We start from the raw sequence: 5,625 nt of genomic DNA, 5'->3' as shown, positions 1-5,625 counted from the left end.
CTAAACTGTAAACATATAAAAACAAGATTTTGCAACAAAAGCACCCGTTAGTCAAACTACTAAAACATGTTAATATTTATCCGAGACATTATCTAGATTCCAATTTTATTCTGGCAGAGTCTTATAATCGTACATAAAGATAGCAACCAAAAATAGTTTTGAAAGATCTTAGTCGAAGTATGATATAGTTAAAAATGGCGTAAGTTGATATGGTCGACACGCCCCGGCAAGGCAGAAGTCCTGGGTTCAACTCCCCGATGCGACCGAATCATTTTCTGTCTTTTCCGAGTGAGTGGTTAAAATTGTTATATCAGGACTTTTTTGTCTCATTTAAAAAAAAAAAAATAACATTAAATCATCTGAACCGGGAAAAGAAAGAACAAAATTTAAATGACGCGGACAACAAAAAAAAATTGACCTTCGTTTTATACACAATTCTTACTTACATGTGTGTTTGATCATAATGAAGCTGCGATTCCTGATACAAATATGTAGATAAATAATGTATGTTTATTGTAATGCTATCGGATAAACCAATGAAACCAAATGAAATACAAATATTTCGATTTAAATGCAGTTGCTTTTTGAAATCTATACGAAATCTAACAATCGGGTAAGATAAATGGTTTACTGCTAAATATTTGTTCTTTTAAATAAATATGATACGTAAGTAGGTTACATAAATACAGTTATCCCAATTGGTCTCTGAGTTTTACAAATATGATTTAAAAAATACTGAAATACCTCTACTGAAAAAATATTTCAATTTAAAACAGTAAAAAAATATTATTTTGACTTACAAATTAGGAAGTTTTTATTGTGAGGACAATCACGTGCTTTCAGTACTGAGTAAACACGTTTTTTACAAAAGAAAATATGTAAGAAAAACATTACCTCCTATAAAAATAACTAAACATTGACTAATCATATTATATCAATCTGTTTTTAAATATAACGCGCTGAAATTGAAGCACATGACCACATCTAGTTTTCTTATTTCAGCTGGCGTCATATTGAATTAAGTTGACTTTATGTACAAAATAATATGACTGCAATTTTGAAGTAAAAAAAAACATTTATATGAAGTAAATAAGTACATAATACTAAATTATGCTCAACTTTATAAAGCGTTGTTTATTGATTTCGAGGACCAGTTACAGATCAGTTTTGACCACAGAAGTTTTTATCAAAAGTATTGTCATATCACGCATTGAAAAAAAAACAAATAAAAAATTTTCCGCACACTCTATTTATTTTCCCTTAATTTTAGCCATAAATTAGAATTGTCCATTTTAGATTACTCAAATTTTATAATTCGACGTAATAAGCAAAATCACGATGAAACCAAAATCACATCAGAAGTTCATTGCATGTCCGCAAATGCGATAATATCACTAAATAAAGTATTTTATAAAAACCCGCCAGCAAGATGGTACAAAAAAAGATTCGCCCGAACAGGGACTTGAACCCTGGACCCTTGGATTAAAAGTCCAATGCTCTACCGACTGAGCTATCCGGGCTGATAAGAACATGCGTGAAATTTTCAAACATACTGTAACGGACGTGTTTCTGATAAAGATGACGTATAGAAATGAATCATAAAGTATTATTTTTCTTATATATGTGATTATGATTTCTATAACTCACTTGGAAAAAAGTGACGACATTCAAATTAATACTTGCGTACTGCACACTTCTTTCACGCATCCTTTAGTCGTCTATTTTTTTAATATTGTCCTAGCATTTTTTAGCATTTCTTGTTTTAAAGTTGTGCATCGTCGTACCTATGGTGTACCCCGAGGATAATTTTTTTAAAAAGATTTCATAAAGATAAAACAAATGTCTTCTTTTTGAGATAAAGTAATAAAATGGAAGGTTAAGCATTCACATTAACTATCTATGTCTATGCAGTCACATTTACCGCTATCCCAAATAGTTTCTTTCTACCCATAATGAAACTTCACTGAAAACTGAAACATTGTAATTAAAAGAGACGGAACAGAAGGAAACATCTTCAAAACATCTGAAATTCTAGGGAAATACGAATGTAGTTCTACGATAACCCAAAGATTAATGGTTAAACCAGCCTATTTAAACGTTGATTCTTGTATAACAAACGTCAACCGAAACCAAATTATGGAAATAACGTTTCCATAAATAAATAAGCTAACATTGTGCTACCCATTAAATGTAAGTAATTTAATACGTAATGTGCAGAATCCAGATATCAGATACAATATAATTCGCACTTAAAAAAATGTAAGCAGTCAGCATGCTTTAGTTTGAGAGATGGATACTGTTTTGAAGAAGCTCAATCATTTATCTTCATATACCTATCTCTCCCCCATGAGTGAACTGAAATTAGAAACATGCGTGAAATCTCAAGTCTCGTCAGCCTCGATAGGAGCAATCTCCCGAGTGGATACGAGGAACACAGGGTCTTTCAAGGAATATTTAAATAGCAAAATGATTCTTGCAAATAATATTGAAAAAATTATTTCCATTTTTATTCAATTTCGATCAGTTACATCAGTACCTACTTTATTTTTAATAGTAATGATTAGCTGATATGCATAAATACACGATTTGTATGTGGTTTATTTATTACTAACTGATGTATTGCTCGGAGACTTATATATGGTTTTGGGTAAAGTTTTGAGGTTATAAATTTTGGAGTACCTGCCAACTGAGTGCATTTTTAAGGTGGAGACAAAATGGTATGATTTGAGATTTTCGGCCAAAAGTATTGCACTGATTTGTTTTTGGGGTATTCTTCTTCTTTAGCCGACGTTTCGGACAGCATTGCAGTGTCCATCATCAAGGCAAATGTGTAATTTTACCCTGATGATAGAGCTGAAAGTGCAATAGTTGAAATGAGCTGAAAATCGGCGTTTACGTGGACCGTTCAAATGTAAAATATGTGATTGAGTTTGGAACAACCTAAGCTGTAAAAAGTATGACGATAGTCGAAGCAAAATTGAACAAAAGCAATTTGTTTCAGTATTAGGGCTTATACCATTCGGAAAACAAAATAAACCATTCTATTTTTAGGGTTCGAATCTGATAGCACGACACAAATCAAAGTAATAACAATCAATAATAATAAAAAGTATGATTTACAAGTCGAAACAGACAAAAAACTACTTGCATTTCCCTTCCATTCCGCGGAATTGTTCCTGGAATAAATCACCTGTATAAAGCAGTAGGTAGATTTCGCAACACTTTCTCCGTTGCTGGGAGATCGATTTTCAATTTATTCCGACACCACTTCTCGGCACGAGGAATAAAGGGTAAGAAGCGGAAAAATGTGTTATTTCTTTCTGAAGGGGAGGGCCCGCATTGAATTCAGTTTACCTAAGCGAGTCTCCTGGAGTTTTAGAGTGGCCGGTTTTTAACTGCGATTTGAATAAATATTCACGACTTTGCTATTAATGGCGAAGACAATAATTCGTTGTTATATTGTTTTTAAACTTTGAGAGATAATTTAATGGTTTTCGAAATTTTATTAACGATGTAGCGAACTTTTTCTCCCAGCTATTTCACGTCATTGTCAGTGGAAGCACGTCTACGATAATCGATATTAAACAAATATTAGATATAAAAAAATGTTATTACGAAACGTGTTAAAAATGCAACCTGCACATCGATTGATGATTAGCAATGACAGGTAGATAATACAATGAAACGAACAGATAATTACTTTTATGAAATACTTCATGAAAAGAAATGAAACAAGATGAGAACGAGTAGTTTCTATGATCGTTCTTAAGTTCAATATCTCGGATGTGGAGTGATATACCGAATTCTGTGTTTTGTCCCTCCTGCAAAATGGGTCTCTTCAAGATCAAGTTTCATTACTTCCTTTCCTTAGAAATAATTAACTTAAAAATGACATAGGCCCTAACGGAAATTATTTTATTTTCCTCACGGCTTTTTGGGTGGAGTTAATGTAAAACAATTAAAATATTGTGAAACGAACATAGCTTACAAGATAACCCCCGTACTAAAATAAACTTCTTTTAAATTTTGCACAGCTGATAAACAATCATTTATCATACACTAATGTGCGTTTATCAGTTGTGGAAAAATTAAAAACGTATTGAAAGGCTCTAAATGTTTACACTCTACTTAGTTTACACTAACTAAATCTAAACGTAATATAACGTCATGAATCTAAACTATAAGTAACAATTCTTAAACTATAGGTAACAAGTGTTGCAGTTGGTTAGAAACGATTGGAAAACTGTTAAATCAATGTACGGGTACGATAATAGTATAGATAATAAAACTAAAAAGAATGTTGCTCAAAGTATTACATTTGATGAACAATCTGCAGTAGTCGAATCAAAATCTTGACTGTGAGATCTCGATGAAGCAAATATAAATCTATAAAACGAGACAGATGATAATATTATGTAGATACTAGTATCCAAAAAGTTATTCTTGCATTACCTCGTGTTGAAAAACGCGATCAAGCGAAGTTGGGCCAAAGAGCTGAAACTAAGCCTGTAATAAGTAGATGTGGACTCCATTCCCAAACGGTTCCGTCTCTTTGACTACCGCCCCCTTCTGACCCTCATTTACAAACAAATATTAAGAGCATCCCCCCCTGGGACGGGCTTTGTCAATCTTCAGAGATTGTGGAAACGGCCTGGACCACTTTATCTGATTCGATGTCATCTCGACTGGCTTCAAACTTTATTCCGGTAATGTAGGCATATCCAACGAAGATTAAGAAGCCTTATCAAAAAAAGAAAAACAAAAATTACAGATTATCTTGCATTGGATCTCAAAGGTTGTGGCCAGATTCAAATCAAAAGATTCGCTCTCATTTTTTTAAAGAAATACAAAATATTAAAATTCTATGCTTTTGTAACAAAAAAACATTTTCGACTTACGTACTATTCATTATTCGAAATATCTTTGAAATAAGTTCTCAATAGAATGATTTTGTGTAATATTTTTATCTTCTACAATCTGTTTGTTTGTGGGTTTGTATTTTATGCAAAATTTTTTATATATTTTTCCCAGATTTATAAAATTTTGCACACAAAAAAAGAGAACGGTCACTGTCCACGATATGAGATTTCGCCCGCTTTTCCACCCCTATCCACCCAGAGTAAAGTCCGGGCAACGGTGGGTATTTCAGGTATAAAAAATATGTAAATATGAGTCCGTCACATTAGGTAAAATATTGTCAAACACCCTTCACATTTGGTGACAAATCGCATATCAGCAATATTTTAATATGTGGATATTATGCGGTATGCGTTTTGACGCAGGTTCACGGTCAATAGTGTTTTTGTCTTTTTTTGAAAAAAAAAATTGCTTTTGAAAATTCAATTTTTTCACACAATTATTACAATCGGCGTTTATCGGTAAAATAAAATTTCTTTTAATACTTAAAAAAAATACTTGGTTTGACTGAGAATTGAACATTTCTATCCTGGAACTGGAGTCAACAACTTTATCAACCACGCCAAATGACGATTGGGAAGGACTGCCATTTAATTCGTATATTAACTGCTGTAATTTCATTCGATTTCAAAGAAATGAGCACATATCTGCGTGTGTATGTGTATAGGATTGCCACTTAAAGTTGATATAATACGTTGAGTTTCAGCT

At 32.5% G+C, this 5,625-nt stretch overlaps 1 non-coding gene across 1 annotated transcript; it reads right to left on the bottom strand.

Annotated features, from left to right (window-relative positions):
• Window positions 1-1,447: 1,447 nt before the first annotated feature.
• Window positions 1,448-1,520, bottom strand: TRNAK-UUU (transfer RNA lysine (anticodon UUU)). Its single transcript has one exon. It is a non-coding gene; the product is annotated as a tRNA-Lys (tRNA).
• Between the last annotated feature and the right edge of the window lie 4,105 nt (window positions 1,521-5,625).

The sequence above is a fragment of the Hesperophylax consimilis genome, chromosome 13 (genome assembly GCF_061612785.1).
Source record: "Hesperophylax consimilis isolate HC1 chromosome 13, BYU_Hcon_1.0, whole genome shotgun sequence".
Lineage (NCBI taxonomy): Eukaryota > Metazoa > Arthropoda > Insecta > Trichoptera > Limnephilidae > Hesperophylax > Hesperophylax consimilis.
Note: the sequence above shows the minus strand (reverse complement) of the source record. Positions and strands in the feature narration are given on the sequence as shown.